The 21,206-nt window shown below is 40.6% G+C and overlaps 1 protein-coding gene across 4 annotated transcripts in view; it reads right to left on the reverse strand.

Moving 5' to 3' along the window:
* ncoa2 (nuclear receptor coactivator 2) overlaps positions 1 to 20,987 on the reverse strand; it is a 62,786-nt gene extending 41,799 nt beyond the window's left edge. Inside the window, exon 1 of one of the 4 annotated variants that reach the window (XM_042399125.1) lies at positions 20,956 to 20,987. The gene's annotated coding sequence lies outside the window, so the exon portion shown is untranslated. Of the gene's footprint in view, positions 1 to 19,545; positions 19,894 to 20,124; positions 20,374 to 20,955 lie in introns of those variants that run through there. The other 3 variants (XM_042399123.1, XM_042399126.1, XM_042399124.1) reach the window with 3 other exon arrangements.
* Between the last annotated feature and the right edge of the window lie 219 nt (positions 20,988 to 21,206).

Genomic DNA, 21,206 nt, shown 5'->3' on the forward strand with positions numbered 1-21,206 from the left:
GAAATATGAAATAACATTTACTTAAATTATGTATAAAAAGATAGTAATGAAGTAACAGGTCATTTAACCAAGCAAGAAAGAAAGAATACACACAGATAAAGACACACAAAAAACTTTGAAAAAAATCAATTGACTTTGAAAGCACTAGGTGTACTTGAGGGAGGTGATCATAGGTATGTGTCATTGCTTATATCTTAGGTGTCACAAGAGCAGACTCTCCAGGACTGAGCTGGAGCCAACCAGTCTGGCGAGGGAGGAATGCAGAGACAACAAGGAGCTGCTGCTGCTGCTGCTGCTGCTGCCGCCCCGAGATCTGGAGACAACATTTCCCGCTGTCAAACTCAGCTGGTACAATCTGTACATGACACGCTGTATTACACCGCAATAAACACCTCAAAAGCTCGACAAATTAAACCTTTAAGTGCACCTGTGAGGTTGCAAAGCTGTCCGAATGACACGGGAGGAAACACAGCGCCAGGCAAATGTCCAACTGTTGGGCTGAGCGGTGATGCCGCACCACGCATGCTTGGATATGGCCCTGTTGACTGTGGGGGGGACTTGAACTCCCTTCAACATGGCAGAATATTGCTATTGTCCATCATAGTAGCACTCCATGGTTTGTTTTGGTCTGAAAATGTGGATGTCCTGTTTGACCATGACTATAAAAGAGATGTAAAAAAATGAAGCTCTTTACAGATTTTGATGGAAAGAGGGATAAAACCGCTTTAGATGATGTAACAGTAAAAACAATGGTTATTATCACTTATACAAATAAATAGGGCTGCTGTTTTTTCTGCGATATATTTTACGACGGAGGGGGGGATAACAGTCAGAACTTGGGAGACACTCAGCAGTTTAGGAGCGGCTGAGACTAGCTGGTCCACCTGAAATGTCAGTCCACCATAAGTGTTTCTCAAAAACCACTGCAGAGCTGTGACAACCGCTTTTCATAATCATGTTTGACTACTACATTATTAGAAGACTGGTTTTCTTTAAAAAAAAAAAAAAAATCAGCTGACATAACTGTACAACTTGAGCAGGGCTGCATACACATCACCAGAAGGGGGCCTTCAAAAACACTGAATCACCCATTCCAGTCATAGTATAATGGAGGGAAAAAAGGGATGCAGAGAAAAAAATCAGTGTCTGATTGCCAAGGGGAGAGGGCATGTGCCAGTGTGCCATTCCTGTAATCATGTGGGTTAGCAGGGCTTTGATTATAGAGACACACCCAGTGTGTCTGGAGCTCAGAGAGTGCTGGGCATGACTGTGCATTAAACTGCATCAAAAGCTGTTGGGGAAGTGTTTGAAGTCTCCTGCACTATAATAATGAGGGCCCTTCCAGAAAGTGCAAAACCACTGTGGGGCACTGAACAATGTCTCGCTAGTTTGTAATCTGTCCTCACATGGCTTCTTGGCACAACAGGCCCCGTGAGAGAAATGGAAGACAAGAGCGCTCCAATAAAGACCGCTTCTTCAGGAGTGCAACACGGACCATTATTTCCCCCCAATTTGAAGAGGAAATTGTGACAGGGGAGGGGCCCACAGGGCTCACGTCTTCTCATTTTACATCTCAATTTTTGCAAGGGTGCGAAGAAGCGCTGAGAGAGCCAAAACACACAGAAAAATCTTGGAACCATGTCAGGTGGTATTAAAGACAAGCGTGTATTTAAAAACAATATCGATTTCAACAGAACGTAAATTGGGTGGGGGTCTGCGGTGAACTTTGGCCCTGCTGACAGCTGCTGTTACCTTGAACCAGATGTTCTGATATTAAGTCTGAATCAAGGGTGAAACATACGGAGATGGAAGGGCCGATGTGATGACGGACTGAAGGGGATTAAGAGCGATATGAAGCTGAAGCCTGGAATCTTGATTTTAATGAGACTTGAGTGGCATGTCACTCCTAACATATAAAAGAATCAAATCAATGACAGAGAGTGAGCCGGGGAGACAATGAGAGATCAGAGTATGGAGTCAGCCAAGGAAGATGTGCAAAACAAAAGGGAACAAAAATAGGTCATGGGCCTTTTTCACAAAGAAGGTGACGTGTGCTCAGTAAACCCTGGGTGTCACTGTTCAGAGACTCAAATCTGCAACTGTAGTTCCATTTACTGCTAAAGCACTGAATTACATTATATAAGTGCATTAAGTCCAGTTCTCTCCTCAAGCTCACTCTTTATCACTCGCCCACTTGTGTGCACTCTCCTGTTTTCAGAGCTGGCTAAAAGGCAAAGTAAAATATAATTCACCCAACTACGAAGGGTCTCATTCTAACTATAAAGGAAGGAGTCTCTGTCTGTCTGTCTGTCCTTCGCTTTTCTCGGCAACTCTTCATCTGATCTACACTTGGTGGGCGTTTTTCTGGGGACCCAAGGAGGTGTGGTGTCCGGTGCGAGCTCATTATAACCAATAAATTAGATATATTATATAGTATTTCTATTTTAACCGGCGCAGCTTTTCTAGCCTTTACGGGGAAAATTAGCAGCCCGGGAAACTCACAGACCAATTGCATGTGTTGTCATCTCACATGTTGCTACTCAGCCAATCAAATCTATGCATTCCAATAAAAGCATTGTGACTGAGTGAGATACACACACACACACACACACACACACACACACACACACACACACAAGGGGAGAGACAAGATGAGAGACTTCAGTCGGACAAATAAGCGAGTCAGAGTAAAGTAATTTCACATGGCGTGCTCTAAAAAAACAGAAGAGTAGACGGCGAAAACAGAGCTTTTTTATCAAGGATGGACAGACTCTTACATATTCATTCTTCCCACGATGTGGTATGTATCATATGTTCCAGGACCATGGTGATTGTGAAGCGCCACTACGAGACAAACCACAAATCTTCTGAGCAAACATACCCACTCAAATCTGAACTGAAGGCACAGAAAATAAATGATCAAACAGCTCAATATGACTGATCCACTTTATTTTATTTTTCAAAAGCTCTTTGTTATGCATTTTACTTTGAAATGCAGCCCTTATTTTACTTGAAATGAGAAAAGAACACATTTACTATAGAGTACTTCTTATTTATAACATCTGTGTATAGTAGAACATTAGTTTCTTTCATGTTGTTAGTGTATATACTCATTCACACCCCGCATCAATACTATTAATTTTTCTATGCATTTAAGTTTCGAACAAGCACGTTTTGAACGGGCGCTGCACTACTATCATCAATACACACATTGATTGACCAAATCCCTACCAGTGCCTGGAACAACCGCTATCACAGGTTTCTTTCAATCTGATTTGCCGAGTAAAGCTTGAAACCCCCCTTTGTCATCTGGGTTACTCAGAAAACAAAGCAAATCTACTTCGGACAAATATGTGTCCAGAAAGTCTGACACAAACACATAAAAGAGACCACCGCTGATTTAGCAGGCGGAGAAGTATGTACCTTTCCTGTTACCAAGTTCCACTTGAGAGCTTGTCCACTCTAGAATCACTGCAAGGTAATGGCTCTAAAGTGCCGGAGTGCAACCAAGAGCCAGGCCCCCCATTTACTGAAAGCTGATCATGCTCATGAATCTTTAACACTGGCAGTCACTTCAGGATGTCGCAGGATGGGAAGGGGAGGGCTTTCTGTATAATAAGCACAGAATGCTGGGCTCTGGCTGTATACGCTGAGGGGAGAAGAGAGCTGGAATGAGGGGAGGAAGAGAGACAAAGAGACAAGGGATGGCAAAATTGATTAACTGGTATAAATAAGCGCCTCTCCACAATAATCTAGTCACTGATTCATCTGTGGCTGAGAGCGCTGCCAAAGGGGAAATTTTGACGCCAATGTGGAAATCAGATTATTGTATAAAAGGTAACTATAGGGACATATTGAGCTCATTTCAATGTATGATGTTAATCAGAGTTAATTTTTAATTGATCAGTTTAGTTTCCTACTGTAACTCACAGCTTTGTGAGCAGGTGAAGTGTGGTGCAGCACAAGCAACCAACCAGCAGTTTCAATTAATGATACAGACAAACCGACAGTGCGTCACTGTTTTGAGCAAATAAATAAATGTATCAATTTGCATTTTCAAGTAGAAGTGCTGCTGTTAGTATAAACATGTATTTAAACATGTATTTTTTCATGGAATTTACTCAACAAATGATCTACAAAATACTGCAGGACACTACAGGAAATTGAATTAACAATTTTTTACAGCAGGCCAACTTTAAAGTACATGTGTACTGCGTCAGCTATATTATGTAGGAAAATATAAATATTGGATTGAGACTGTAAAATGGCACATTCTCTACATTAGATGACTCATTTTGATGGCTGAAAAAAAGTATTTTGCACTCGACCAAAACAAAAAGGTGCATGTATTCTGATATGGTGGGAAAATACTGAGGAACTGCAACTAAACTCCTGACAACAGCTAATACAACTATTATTAAGAAGTTAAGGTCACTCAGAAAACGGTGTTGCAAGAACTGCTGGCAACACAGTAATCCTAGAGGACACATTAAAGTTAGTGCCATTTGAAATGTAACCTGTAAAAAGGAACATAACCTCCCAGTATAAATGGTGGTTTTAAGAGTGAAGATTTTTTTTTTTTTTTTTTTCACACAAATGGATGAATGTTGCAGACCAACAGGACTATTGGATGCAGCCCTCACTTTCACAAAACAGCTGGACGTGAACACTACTGAGCACACTGAAAAAAGTCACGTAGGAACTGTTACAAAAGAAATGGGGAGAATTCCCAAAACTTCCATCTAAGTTATACACATCAGGGAAAGCCTTAAACTAATAACAATACTGAAAACTGAATTCTGACTTGTAAACAAAGTTCTCATTATGTGGCTAATCAAATGATAGCTGAAAAATGCCTGAAGGTTTTCCTATCAAAACCACTATCAAGCCTCTTTCCCTTGTAACTAGAGAAATGATCATCATTAATAAAACGTGTCAAATTTTTTTCCTTTTGTTTAGGAGTTTGCATCACCTATACAACTAGGGGACTATGCATGCTGTGATACAGCTTTGCTTTGTGAACCTATGCAGTTTTCACTGTAGGAGCTTACAGTAATTTTGCTGACATCTATCATTTTGTGTTGCTTACTTTGGTGTTTGGACTAGAGTGTCCATTTGCCACATTGCACAGTGGTGTTGCGAAAAAGGAGAGCTTGCTGTGGCAATGCTTCTCACCTTGGTTTAAGGCCAGAGAGTCCCTCGGGCCATTGCTGCAAGACAGTAATGCTAAGAAACCTTTAAGTCTCATCCACTTCTCCCTGCTCTAAGAAAGTGTAGCAAAATTGGGATGTACAGTGTATAGTGTGAATCAGCACAATTCTCATCACAGTGGTAATTCAGTGCATAGTAACAGCATGCTTCAAGATTGTGGCTGTAATGTACTGTGCTACAATACATGAGGTTAACACATAAGTACTACATACAATTTGCTTTCAAAAACGCTTTTTATTCCTGTAGTTATTTTTCAGTTTTACAGCATAAAAAAATGCTTCCGACACATAATAGACCCTCAACTGAAGACAGGGAGTTTTCACAGCCAGGTCACACTGAGTCATATTTAATGACCGGTCAATTTCAAGAAATATGCAGTTGAAACTTGCTACTTATGAGAAGAAAATAGGTACTTCAGCACAAAATGCTGTATATTTGTATTACAAGTGTATTATAAATTGCAATATCAGTAATAAGACATTTGTTGTTCTAATTGAATGCAAAGTACATGCACCAAATGCCACAGTTTTTCCAACTAGCTCACTTCGGTGACTTTAACAGCCAAAGCTATTCAGGTAACTGTCCATGTGCTTCGAGCCCACAGCAAGTCATTTTATCTAGTGCTTAACTGTTTGCATTGAGTTAGCATGGAGCTGCAAGTTAAGTGTCTACAGGGTCTTTTCATCTCCTAGGGGACCTTAAAGCCTATTACATCGTGGAACACAGTGTGCCTTTTTAATCACGGCACACAATTAATTAGACAGGAGAAAAGTTTCAATTTTAAATCATATTCCCATTTGGATAATTAGAAAATGCAACTGGTAACTCGAAAAAAAAAGGACTCTGCAAGGCTATTTGGCTATCATGAAAAATCAGCTTGTACTAGATGTAGGCTTAATGCAGTGAGAGCCAGCCAGCCCTTCTTGGCCTGGGTGATTTCTCCTAAATACCTGCCAAGTGAGCCAGCTGAGGAATGCACTCACGTGATGTCATGTGCTGACATAACTGGAGAGTAAACCGATTCCCCTTTTGAACCCTGCACAAGTCTATAGCTAGAAACAATGTGGAAAGGTGATATTCAGTATTTTGAGCCAGCTGAACTCTGTGATGAGTCAGGGTTTAAAACAGAAAGTGCTCAGAGGTACAGTCCAACATAAAAAAAGACCAATATTATTATTCTGCATGTGCACATAACTAAACATCAAATATAGTAAAAACATTGCTATAGTTAATCTCATCTTTTTAATTCAATTTCATAACTCAGTATTTCTCAACTCCACCTTCCTCTTTTCCTTTTCCCTTTCCTGCATGGCTCTAAGTTCTCATCCTCTAGAGGAATTTCCTCTGAGCTTTAATGCTGTCACATGCTCAGTTTCAGTTCGGCCCTTGATCTGTGGACTGAGTGACAGAATAAGGCAGAGTGTGAAAACACTCAATTGAACTAGTTTAAAAGTAATAATTTTAAAAATCCCCGAACTGGAACAAAAGTGATGCATCTTTATAGTGAGCTGTATCTTTGATTTTTAAATTTGAGTCAATTAAAGATCCACTTAATAACAGTGATTTCCTTTCAGAAAAATCAATCAGCAGCTACAACAGGCAGAAATTCATCACAGATAAGAAATATTCAAGCAAAACTGAAAGAGAGCATCTGTACATCCAGTTCCAATCACTTTAACCTGCGTCATCTATTCAAATACTTTTTCATGTCACCATGTCAGTATCACTGCTGTCTAATGCTGTACAAAACAATCTATCACATATTCAACAGGGTGGGCCATGCCAATGCTTCCTGTGATATTAGGGGTGGGGACCTGCTAACAAAGTCAGTGGTGTGACTCAAGACAAGTGACAAGTCATACCAGAAGTATGCATGCACATATGCCTGCATGCAAGTTTCCGAACCATGTAGACACAGTGACGCAGTAGACCTCCTGAGGAAAAAGCGGTGTTCTGTTAACTTGAGGAGGTCTCGATCTTTGAAAAGCTATTCTACTTGGCACAGAGGTGTTAAATGACACATGGTGTATCCTAAACAAAAACACACAACGCTGCCAAGTCTGGCGCTGATTTTCAGTAGCAACATTAATGAGTCTGATATTACCCTGAATACTGACATGGTACAAATCAATAAAAATACTGGTATGTTTCCAAAAAAATTAAGCTCCTTTCAAGTTAAGGATAAAAATATGAAAAGGTACAAAGATCACTGAAGCCAGAGAAATATACCCACCACAGCTATACACTGTCATCTTCTCCAAAACCTGACATTGGATCACGGGAGTATCTCATAAGACCCACAGTCCAACCATCTGTTGGTATTTAAAGGGAGGTCAAAGATCACCGGGTTAAAAGTTCAAGCTCCCTTTAAACAGACTGCCGCCAATTAACCCATAACTGCTGATACAGTTTCATTACACGGTGCAAAACCTCACGCTATCCTTAATGATTGTGACAAAATATGATTCCTGTTTAATGAAAGTGAAACAAAACCAGTACTGAATTGAAACTGAACTCGTCAACTGAGGGACTGAATGACTACAACTGATAACACGTCCAAGGTCATACAGTTTTGAATGTGTTATACTCTCGTTGAGACAATCATCATTTCTTTTGACAGAGGCAGTGTGATCTTGGGAGGTGAGCAGAAATGTTGCCTTAAGCCTAACATTGGGAGTAGTTGTAATCCCTCCTTTCTCCCGGAGTTGGCAATGGGCTCCTTGTGAGTGAGGGCTTTGTCACCCAGGCTGGGCTAACAATGCTAATGAGCCGGCTAATCACGTTCGGATAGGACAAAGAGTAGATGGTTCATGTGCTAGAAATTGACCATAATGGTTAGGTCACAGAGGGGCTAAACGCCAATGGAGCCCCAACTGGGTGCCTTCTGAATGGCCCACTAATGGCCTTCAATTCAATAAGAATCAAGGCTGATGTCTACCCTAATGAAAACACCTGGCCTTTTTGCTCTAGACAAGTCACACCAAGGTTTTGTGAAGACCCTCCTCTTAAACAAAACAAAACAAAAAAAATCAATAGGTCTGTCATGTGAGGTGAGATAAATCACACAATCCGATTAGTAAGCCAAACATAAATTTCGTCATGTTAAGCTGAAACAGGGTGACAAAAGTATATGTTCCACCACAAGTGGGGCTTGTGACAGCTTAAAGGTTAAGAAGTATTGTTTTATAAGCACATAGCAGCAGGTTTAAGGCCCCAGACCGGCCATGAGACTTGCTCTAAAAATCAAAAAATTAATGGCCTCTGTAACATGTTAGGGTGCCCCAGAACAAGGCACTTGACACCCATTCAGGTCATTGGAGATGCTCAATAGCAAACATTACAGGAATGTGGTTGTACTAGGTTTCTCTAGGGAGATGTTTAACTGTACAGCTTTAAAGCACAACATAACTGGGGGAAAAAAACAACAACCATGGTCATGAAAACCTTGAAAGATATAAGAGTTAGAAAAGAGCTTTAATAAACCTTCTTTAAAAATGTGAAAAAACACTTTTAACAAATCCAACATTTCGTCTAAAAATGTCAGACGTTAAAATAATAGGCCTATAACGTCTGAAATTTTTCCTGCGCTTGAGGCTTACTTTTAACCACAGAAAAGAAAGGATCATCGCTGCTTCAAGGTTTCATTTTGTGTCACAACAAACGCAACATAGTATTAGTGTGCAAGGGTTATGTACGCAATTGTCAATCAACTAATCGTTTAAAATCGACTGATGTTTGCAGCCATAGATTAAAATAATGACATAGCCAAAAAATATGTAAGGTATCCTTCTACATAAAAATACCCTTCAATTTCTATTATTTACACCTTAATAAACCAAACATGATTTTCCATCCATGCCTATACTCACAACATGGTCATTTCCATATTTAAACACATGTACACAAAAGGTAGAGAAACAAGTCTTTCTGCCTTTTACCAATTTCATTTCCTTCTAAAAACATTGATAAAAAAACTAATTTAACGATTACAAATAAAAGCTGATACCTTTGTAAGGGTACGCAAAAAGTGAACTGGAGCAAACAGCCTGCAAGTTAAATACAATTCAAACACAAACCATTGCCGATCACATAAAAGTCAAAATTTCAATTTGACTATCTTCTTTCACCATTAGTGTAAATGGGGACAGGAGGAAGTGGGGGGCTGCTATAAATTTGAATAATTTTGACTGAAAATCCTGTATTCTTGGTGTCATCAGCAGATCTACAGACATGCTCGTATCAGTCACTATTATTTGTTACACTTTGGCACTATGCCAGCAGATTTCAGTGGGGTCCTCTGATACAGATGCAACCCCGTGCCAGGTGCCCTCAACATCTGTTGCTCAAATAGCAACAGCCAGCTCTTTCAGCTGCGACCTCAGGGACGGCAAACACAAATGTGCAAGTCCCATAATGAGACTGATAAGACATGTTGTAAAAGGTGAGTCATAATGACAAGAGAAAGCAAATGAGTGTGTAACAGAAAACAGCCGTGAAAATGCATGAGTTAAGTGTGTGAGCCTGGGAGAGAGGGTGTAGGCATAAAGAACAATTTGTGTACACAGCTGATTGTATCATGCTTTTGAGATGATTTGGAGCTCATCTTGTGACTGGTCTGCACGTCAACTGCGTATCCATTGTGCCCCGTGTATGTGTGTGTGTGTCCACCATCTTTCATTGCCTGTCACAGTTTGTAAGGAATTAGTTCCCGTGGAGGCCTGAGGCTGGACAGCGGAAGCAGACTCAGGCTCAAGGAGGTGCTATCTTAGCATGGAGGGGAGGGGAAGAAGGGATCAGCTGACACAACTATGTCACTTTATCAGCCAAACACTGAGACAATGTGACAGGGCAATGCTCAGTCTTGCAGCAAACGCACACGCAGTGACAAATCCTCAAAACACTACTAACAAAAGTAGTTCAATTTGAATTTAAATTAGGTAGAAGAAAGTAGATGGGACAGAGAAAGAGATTCACTGTGTTTTTCTGCTCCATTGAACCAGTGTGTGAGCAGGGTAATAATCTGTGGAGCACGTTTAGGGGGATGACTTTAAACCCCAGCATTACCTGATTAAGAGTGCTGCTGCTCTGACAGTGGAACATGTAATTGGACCAGACAGAGCAAAGAGCAAAGTGAAGCAGCCTTCTCTCTCTTTCTCTCTGTCATTCTCTCCATCTACAGTCCCCTGCTGAAACACTCGGCGACAGCCAGGTCAGGTAGACCCTGCAAACTGTGGCTATTTAACCTTTATTTAGCGAGCGAGTCGGTGCCCGAGAGTCTCTAATGGTAGTCGAAATGATGTTTTATGAGGCTTTTATGAGTTTTCTGTTTAATAACTATTTAAGCTGTTAAATAGCTGACAACAAACTGGCACTCTTCCATTTCCACCTAAACCACAATCTGACCACTGATAAAATCCTGCCAGGTCAAACAGGACTCTGGTCTTCATTTCAGATGGAGTGGGTGCATCTACCTGAGTACCATGCTAGCTATGAATCTACCATACAGCCACCAAAACACAAAAAACCTAAGTTATGTCAAACTACATTTGATATGAATCACTGCTGTGCGTAGTAGTATTGTACCGCTGTGTTAAGCGTGACTCATAATGTAAATAAATTCCCAAACAGCAGTTCTTAAATATCTAAGTATTCATTTTTTAGTGATGATAGCAAGTTAACCAATAGGGTGACATCTTCTGAGGGGTCATTTCTATTAAGGGTCAAAGACCTCCATCCCCTCATTGTGTTGCAAAATTAGGATGTTGTCTGTCAAATTCTGCAGCTGGAGCATCAGTATAACATCATGACTCCCCCTCTCCTGTGTAATCTCCTCTCCGATGAGTTCATTTGTTTTGTACTCCGCTGCCAGATGAGATGGGAGGCGGTTTTGTTTTGACGGCCCACATCTTCAGGTGCCAAAACCACAAATCTCTGGAGTACAGGCATGAATGGAAGCACTTGAACATGCAAACAAACACATGCACACTCATGTACTCCATGTGGGACAGATATGGGCAATTTGGCGGTTCTGTTGAGGGAAAATGTAACTAAATTATGTAGAATTGCAACCATTAGGTGATTAATTGATAAGTTCATCGACAGAAAATTAATCAGCAACTATTTTGATAATCGATTAATCACTTTGAGTCATTTTTTTTTTAAAGAATAAATGTCCAAATTCTCTGATTCCGGCTTCTGAAATGTTAATATTTACATAAAATATTTTTGGGTTGTGGACTACTGGTCTGGAAAAAATAAGACGTTTAAGGACGTCACCTCAGGCTTTAGGAATCAGTAACAGACCAAACAACTAATCAATTAATTGAGAAAATAATAGACAGATTAATTGATAATGAAAATATCTATTAGTTGCAGCCCTACTTGCTCATATGAATTACAAACAAAATCATTAAAAATTTCAGGAAATGAAAGGTAAAAATGCAGAAAAAGTCATCTTTCTGTAAACTCTTCAACCTAAGAAAGAGGCATACATTTTCTCTGTTAGCAATGACAACAGGCTTTATGTTAGTTTTACTAACATAGTCATCAGTAATTCACAAAAGCTGGCCTTTTAGTGTGGCAGCCGTGGTGAGGCATGTACATGTGGCATCTAGCATCTCCATTTCTAAAACATATGCAATGAATGCATGGTCATTGCTAATTACATGGGGGGAAGTGTAGAAAAGGAATGCTTTCTTTGCCCACATATACCCCACATCAAAAGAGCGAGACCTGCCTGATTTTATCTTATTACCATCAACAGAACCCATAAAAACCAAACCCAAACCCTACAAGCGAGCAGTGCTTGTGTAGCAAAAGCCTGACATTGCTTTTGTCTCCACGCTATTATTGTAACTTCACTGTTATCTGAAATCAAAAACATGTAAAAGAGCCATACTGTTGCATCTGGGTGACACATTCCTTCATTGTGATGAACACAGTACGTGCAGTTTATTCTCAGGTGGTTAACTTTGCAAAATAAAGTGAACACTGAACCTTCATGTTTGCACAATGTGAGTATTTTTATAATAAAATCTGTTAAAATAAAACCTGTTTTCTGTACAGAGGGATCTGAAAACCCTGACGTGACACTAGTGAAGTATTTTGCCTGCATGCCCTGTCCTTTACCTTTAACCTGGTATGTACGGCGTGTTATGTGGGTACATTTTGATGACTGTATAATGTGAGAATGTTCTGACCAGAATTTATTTTGAGATGGAAATAAGTTGAAGCTGGTCAGATAACTTACACGAACCGTTTGCTGCCACTCAAATTCTCCCAGTCATGCCAGAACTGTGACCACCAAATAACTCATCTGGCATCAATCTATGTAATCACCATCTCTTTTCCACACTCACTTTCAGAAAACTTTTCAATATTATAGTCATTTATCATATAAAATTCTAATCATTTGCTGATGACATCTTCTCAAATGAAGGGAAAAATTGTTCCTCTCTGTCCTATGAGTACTTTTTGTCAGGCAATAATTGTTCCTTTCTGGCTTATAAGTACTTTTTGTACTATTTGTCAGGCAAAGGAATTTTTTTCTGATATCATGCTTTGTCATTTTTTAAAATTACATGGACTTAATAACGAGAAAACCTATTTTTAAATTATTTGTTAATTTTAAAAAACTGTTATACTGATAGAGATACTGCTACATGTCCATCAGGTAACCTCATGAAGAGCTGATTTACATGCATGCCATGTTCACCTTAGTCGTTCCATTCACCATTTATGGTTCATATGCAATGAATGCATAGTCAATGGTAATTACATGGAGGGATGTGTAGAAAATAAATGCTTTCTTGCCCCTCTACCCCACATCAAAAGGGCAAGACCTGCCTTATTTTATCTAATTACCATCAATGGGTCCCATAAAAACCAAACCCAAACAATGTGGGAGTTAATGAGGCATGATACGAGGCTTGTGCACCTGTGGAAGATTTTATAGTCTCTGTGATTAAAAAAAGGTTAGTGCTTAATTTAGAAATAATATTAACCTATAGCTGAACTATGCAGGGTGGACGGAAAACACAGGTCAGCTAAGGAGATTCCCCACACTGCTGAAAACAGTAAAGATAGAGCAAGCAAAACCATATTATAGGTCACTGAAGGAACACTGCTGAATCAGCAGAGAGAGCGGGAGAGCGGGAGAAGAGAGAGAGAGAGAAAGAGAAATCATGCTGGTCAGAGTTTGACCCTCACAATGTGTACAGAAACGAAAAGCCTGAAACCGAATCCCCACATTCCTCTGGCTTTATGACAAGAGAGTGAGAAATGCTGCTGCTCTGCACATGTCATTCCATACTGCCTTTGCCCAGTCTGTGATGGTAGTGTACAAGTGCTGTTTACCTCGATTAGAGAAGAAGATTGTATACTAGGCTTTCTCAGGACTGATTCACACTGCATATTTCTGGACCACCCACCCAACTCAACTCTGGCAGGCAGCTTGCTCAATCCAAGTTTTCTCTCCCTCCCTCGGTGCCAAGGATTCCACCCTGGGCAGTGGGAAAGGTGCCAACCACATGCTAGGACCCAATGCCACAAACACATTGTGGCAGAGGGGGAAAGCAATTCATCCACTGACAGAAATTAAGATTTAAAAAGCACACACCCTAACCTTTATCTACAACTGCATCATGTCATGCAACAATTTAGAGAATGCCGTCTTGTATCCTATCTACCATGTCATTTGGGGGTGGGGGTGGTTTCTATACAGCACTTTATTGCCTCCGTGTTTAAATAACCGCTATTCAAAGAGTTTATCATCATCAACGTTATCTTTTCTTGTGTTATTGGATCAGTGACAACTGTAGAAAGAGCTGCGGAAGCCCAGCTCCTCTAAAATGAAAATGAGCTACTTACATGTTCAAAATAGTAACAGCTATTAGATCTAACATCCTGTGCAGTTACATAGTATCAGCCTTTATAATACATGGGATAACAGCTGCAGAAGCATTGTCACAGAGTCATGTGACCTCTGTTGTCTCCTCTGTTCAAGCCAAACTGCCTGAGGGCACCTTCTAAGCAATGAGCAGTAGACACCACAATATCATTTAGCTCAGGAGATCAATATGCACTTTGCTGTGGCTGACCTACATAAGTGGAGGAGCGTGGACTGTCGAAATCATTGGATTGCCTGTGAGTCTCAAGATCCTTGGAGCCCTGGCGACGACTCCACAGGAGCAGAGCATGAGTCAACCTTTGGTGTGATGTTACCGATCTTAGTTTTAAAAAGATTACCAATTCAAATAATACTCAAATTAACTAACCATATCATTCTAGTGCAACAGTTAACTGATTGCCGCAGGGAATTACCCCCACCCAGTCCAAGGACACCGCATTTGTTTGACAATGTAGAGCTTGAATGTTCTTGAATCTTCCGTTTGAGAGACTTACTCTTACTTGCCTATTCTACCACATCACAGATTCAACCTCGACCTAAAAGCAAAATTGGGGCTCAATATCAATCACAAAACAATTGTAATGTCACGAGAATCCCTCCTGTTGGTTCAAAATCAGTAATTTAGTTTATATATATACACTATTTTCATTGTTAAAGGGGATATATGATGCACATTTCCACATCTATATTTATATTCTTGGGCTCTAATGATATACATTTGCATGATTCACAGTTAAAAAAAAAACTGGCCCTTTATGCAGCCTCAGTTCAGCCTCTGTCTGAAACAGGCTGTTATAGCTCCTGTCTCTTTAAGGCCCCTTCCCGATGAGCCTACTCTGTTTCGATTGGTTAGCTTCTGGAAGCTGCCCCTCAGCAGACTCCCGGTGCCTCAAGAGACTACATAAAGAAACAGTAGTATTCAGACGTCACTTCTTTTTCTCGTTCTTCACTTGAAATGGAAACTTCTCAAATACATTTCTACATGTTCAAGCCTGAATCCAATCTGAAATATGAGTGTGAGTGAGAGTGGACGACAGAAACAACCCGTGGAACAACCTTAGTGGACGGAACGGACGGCCGTTTGTGGGCATGTGTAAAACAATTTGATGTCATCACAAAGAGGAAGTAAAGGTAACTTTGCAAATGAAGCGTTCACGGCAGGCTGAAGCCCTGGCTTTTGACTTCCAGGGAGTTACATATGTTCACCTCAAGTTTTGAACCTTTGACTATGTTTAACATAGACATCCGACATCATAACAGTATATAAATAACAAAAAATCATAAAAAGTGTGATATGTCCCCTTTAAATTTTCTTCAACTCTGATAATGCAGACTGAGTTCAACGAAAAAACGATCCCTTTCAGACAGCTGATAACAAGACAGGACCCACTCTCAGCACAGATTGATGGGATGGCTGATTTGAGGTCAGTTAAAACAACAATGAAAACATGCCTCGAAGCGGAGATGGAGTAAATACTCCTGCTCCTCCTCTTCCATGTCAAAGCCCTCTCCGCTTTCCATCAACCACCTCTCCTCTGCCGCCGTCCGTCCCCCCCCCCCCCCCCCCTCCTCCCTCTACTGTAAAAACCTGGCCATTACCCCACTGCTCATCCCTCACGCCCACCCAGGACCTGTCACACTGCTGTTTCCATGACAACACAAACGCAGAGACAGCAGGGTGAGATGCCCAGCGAGACAAGGCAAACAGATACCAGGGGGAGGGGTGCATCATGTCAAGAATACACTGTGGACCTTATATAGCATGTGATGGACAGATAACACAATGAAGTCTGATCTGCTACAGCTAAACTTGGTGTGTGAGTGGAAGCCACATGGTTTCTTGTGATTGTTTTATATTATTGTGCAAGGAAAGTCTATGTTCCAGTTGGGCCTGAATCACTGAATGTAATTTATTACATTTGAAAAAAAAAGAACGAGGACAATTCTAATAATTCCAAGTTCAACAAATTGTATTTAACTGGTCTGGTCAAAGTAGCTTCTGCCAAGTGCAAAGCAATAACTCCTTGAATGGAATGTGCAGATTTGAGCAAGGACAATAACACTTTGCAACATCCTTATGATACCCCTGATTCCTGCCAGCCTTTCGACACTGGATGTTGTCATGACACTGCTTTTAGAAAAGTAGCCCCGGAGAACACATTAAAGAGCCTGTGCGAGACAGGGTATGGCGTTGTTCAGGAGCTGACCACACTAAACAGAAGAGACAAGGATGTCATTTTCCAGCCTGGTTCAAATGAGTCAACTTAACGTAGTTAACAAAGAGAAGTGTGTGGAAACAAGAGCAGTAGTGTAGTTCACTAGCAAAATTGGACACATTTGAAAAACGTATTTGTCATAATTTAAACAAAAGTGTCATTTCTTTTAGGTGTCACACATGAATAATATTTCGCTTCAGGATGATATGGTAACATTTTCTCTTATGGCGCTTCTTAACAAGATTTGAGTTGTAAATTAGTGTTTTGTTAACAATAATCAGAAGTGAATGGGCTAAAGGTTAGTTAGCTATGTGTTTGTTGTGAGTAAAAGTGATTATGACTTGAACGTGGCTTTGGTTAGAAGCCTGAATTGTTGTGAAAATAAGTTTTATGCCCAAATAGCAACAGGCTGAAATTATTACTTCAGGAATTCACCACCATCATATCTGTGTGTCATGCAATGAATTCACTTGGGATAAGCAAACACTAAAATGCCCTTAAAAAACAAAAACACCCCTCAAAATTAGAGATGCTGGTTTACATTGTTATTATTAATCGAGCTTTACCACTCAGCCAGTAAGTATTTAACATCACAGGTGGACCAGGACTAAAATACAGAACCCAGCGCAAACAGGGTTCAAGACAATCACACAAATCCATTTATGTTTGGTTTCTTCTTAGTGTATTTATTTTATGTTTTTTTTTGTTTATGTTGTAGAGTATTGAACAGCACAACAGCTGCACCAGTTTTTTTTCATAGAGTAATCTAGCATTATTATTTATACTTAAAATTCAGATAAAATCTCCGCTGATTCTTGACAACAGTGTCTTAACACACACACACACACACACACACACACACACACACACACAATACGCTGTGTTATTTATGCTGACTTATTTTTGGCATCAATACAAAAATGGTTTTTAATTTTAGGGCTGCAACTAATGCTTATTTTCATTCTTGATTCATCTTCTGATTATTTTTTCAACTAATCAATTTGGTCTATAAAAATGTGAAAATACTCATCACAATTTCCTAGAGCCCGAGGTGATGTCATCAAATGTCTTATTCTGTCCGACCAAAAGTCCTAAACTCATAGATATTCAATTCACTATAATGTAAGCCTGACATGACCAATCAATTATTAAAACAGTTGCCTATTAAATTTCTGTGGATTGACTCATTGATTAAACGACTAATCGTTGCAGCTCTATTTAATTTGAAGTTATAGCAAGGCAGCAGTATAAAAAACTCATTACTAGATCATATTAGTCCAGTTAAGTGACAGAACACAGCAAAGAATCTGGCGGTGTACGCAACAGAACAAGGGTCAAATGATTACAATATCACTCAGGTGACGCAACAAAGCAACCTATCACAGGGCAAAGGCCAATGATTAGAAGATGAGAGCTTTGTCTCCCATGCGCACTGGAAAATACTCCTTTGTTTTATGGAATTATGAACACAGATGGTAGGCAACCAAAAAAAGACTTAAGAGTGATATAGAAAGATGGAGTAAATGACAGGGCTGAGTGGAGCCCAGAGTGAGAAAAGACAGCTAGCGAGCAAGTCAGCAAGAGATAAACGAGAGAGAGAGGTTGTTTCTGAATCATGTGACGAGCTAGGCATTACTCTGTCACACACCTGTTGCTATAGCTGTAGTTTACTAAGTGTGCAGAGCACTACCTCTAAGTAACACCCATTACACGGGTGGTGCCAAGTCAGTGTGAGAAAACCTCCGCTCAGTTATCCTTGTACAAACATCCACATAGCTGCATACACGCTCGCATGAATTCCTGAACTGTCACGATCCCACTGCAGTCATTTTTTTTGTTGAGTCAAAATGATTTTTTTATTATACCTGCCACAGATAATAGTCCTGTTATAAAATTCTTATCACAGACTAGTATGATTCAACCTTTAAACAAAACAAACAAAAGCTTGGAAATCCAAAAATACTACACTACAGGAATGCATGCTACTGCACAGGACTGCATTCTTTGTAACCAGGGGAGGGCTGTCACAGGCGTCATTTGCATGCTCCATGTCCTCATCTAACACAGTCTCAAAATTGAAATGAGGTCAGATTAGAAGGAAATTTTGCTTCTTGTCTTTCCCTGTCTCCCAAGGACAAACCGTCTGATGAGCCACTATCCTCAGAAAGAGATACTTCCAGAGAGTGGGTTTGTTTCACTGCAAATTAAAAAGGTCAATAACTTAAGGCACTATGCTTTGGAGAGAAAATGCTGTCTCAGGCTGGCAGGAGGGGTATTTCCCAAGTGGTTAACAGACAACACATTGCATGCAGGTGAAAGGATAAACATCTCTTTAAACTCATCAATCCCTGGCCTTTTCACTGTGATGGTAATGAGGGATATAAACCACATGTCACCATAGCTTTTTTTTTAAACTTCTGGAGGGTTTACTTTAGCGGTGGATCCAGCTGAAATCCATCACATCACATCCTTGCGGATCACAGCAAAGGCAGCTGGACAACATGTCATGTTAAATCTCATATCAGTGATGTGACACGAGTACTGTGCACCATCAGGTGGGCAGAGTGATACAACAGAAACTGCTCAACTGGTTCCACAGGATGCGTTCCCCCAGCATTACTGAGAGGAGCGTTGACAATCATTGAAATGGCACAAGCTGTCTGCCTGTATAGTGCTGAATCAGTCAAGCAGGAGAGCCCTTAGAAGGAGTGCACTGCACTCACAACACAGGCATAACAATGAGACACACAAGTCAAACCTCTGAACAACAATCCCCCCATGCTGCATTAGTGTCTCACATTTTCAGAGAGCATCTTAAGCATTCAATTCAAAGTCTCTATTTACATCTCTACATGTGAGTCCCTACTGATTAAGCTGCTACCTCATTGTTTTAAATATACCTCTAAGTTTCCTTCCTCCTTAGGAAAACAATACAACGACAAGGTGTAAGCATTCTGCGGACCTCTGGACTACAGAGCCACAATCTGGGTTTCTAGTGTGTAGTTAGCAACTTTCTGAACACTTTTCCAAATGTCTGAAGCTAAGTGATGGAGTAATGACAATGGTTGTGGCTTGGCTGCTAACTAGCCTATTAGTAGAGCCTCACGTCAATGCATAATAACGCCAAGAGAAACATTAGTTCAGCAAAAAAAAGAGAGAGAGCGAATGGACCCTGCATCCTGAACAAATGCAGAAAATTTGTCAACTTACCTAACGCGGCGAGTGGCACAGAGGCATGGTTATTAACACAACAAACAAGGTCAACAGTCCGCTCAAACACATGGTGGTGAGAACTGTCCTGACTCACTCATATATTCTGACAACGACGTTCAACCAGCCAGACTAGCCTGCAGCTAAACAGTTAGCATGCTAACTACGCTCCTGCTACACTGGCGAACTTCGTCCGGTGTTGTGTGCACGGTCACTCGCTCGCTCAGCACAAAAAAATGACATATGAAAGTATTGTGCACGCATATAGTTCACTTTAAATCAAATGTATATGCGGCCGTAACACCAATACGTGAAGACGGCTGACAAACGTTGCAAGAACTCGCTTGCAAGCTCGCTGTCTGAGCCGTCTAATTGAGTTTGCTGCAGAAAAACACTATTGACACAGGCAGCGAGCTTAGCCAAGAAGCTAACGCTTGCTAACAAGCTAACGCCGAAGCGAGAGCCTGTGCCAGACAGACACACAGCCGAGATTGAAGACCTCGCACTGGATCGTGGATTTCACAACGAAAACACCTCGTCCCGTCTCAACAAGAGGCACCGACACGCGTGGCTACTTACGATTTAATACTTTGGGCTGTGTCCTCGCTGTTAAATTCCGTTTATGAGAAGCAGCTCTGACCTTCGCGGTAGTGGAACAACATTTCTGCTGGCTAACTGTGCCGCCATGTTACTCCTGCTCCTGCAAACCAATGCTGAGTGTTTATCTGGCTGGTAGCTGCTATCCTCCCCCACACCAGACCACATCACGGGGCTCCAGCAGTATTACCGCCGGGGTCCGTACCTGTCAGAATGACACGGGTGCTTGACATTTGATTTGAACGGCAGCCTATTTGTTGACATTTAATCTGACAACCAATAATGTTGAGCCTACTTTAAAAAAACACCATTGTGTCACGGATGTTAGTATCTTTAAATGTGTGTTGTGTTTTAAAGGTGGGCAAACCATGACCCCTCCATCCCCAACACAGGTTTCTCAATTTAGCAAAACAAACAATTACAATAGTCTCTATCTACACCAGCTGAGATACTGCAGATATATGTGAGGTCATAAAGATTTATGTCAGCCTATAAAATGATGGTACAAGCTCTGCCGCACATAAAAAGGCTGGTAAAAGGAATGGAGTTGGGGTTTCCCTTAATCGCATCACTAAAAGTTCAATTTCAGTCTAGCCTATTTAATTTTAAGATACTATGAAATTGCTATGACATTTAAGCAGCATTAACATCAGCTGGTCTGTGAATAAGAAAAATGTGCCACAGCAAGCAAGATTTTTACAAGAACCACGTAATTTCGGTCACAATTTTTAAGTAATGAGTAAAGCTTATTAAAACACTTATACCGAGAAAACATTACAAGCTTTACAAAAGTAATAAGTAAGAGTGTCCTACTTATTCAGCAACCTTGGTTTTTACTGTCTAGTCAACTATCCACGGCTCAAACAAGCCAAGCAGGCGTTTTCTCTCAATTACAACTTGTGCGACACCGCCACCAAGTGGTGGCTAGCCGAAACACCAACGGGGTGGTTTCTACATGCTTTCATGAGCCACAGTAAATTGAGGACTGGAGAGAAAGAAATCTCCATGTAGACACATTCAACCACACACACACGCCCATTTGTTTAGTTTTTTCTCGCATTTTC

This window comes from Thunnus maccoyii, chromosome 21 (assembly GCF_910596095.1).
Source record: "Thunnus maccoyii chromosome 21, fThuMac1.1, whole genome shotgun sequence".
NCBI lineage: Eukaryota > Metazoa > Chordata > Actinopteri > Scombriformes > Scombridae > Thunnus > Thunnus maccoyii.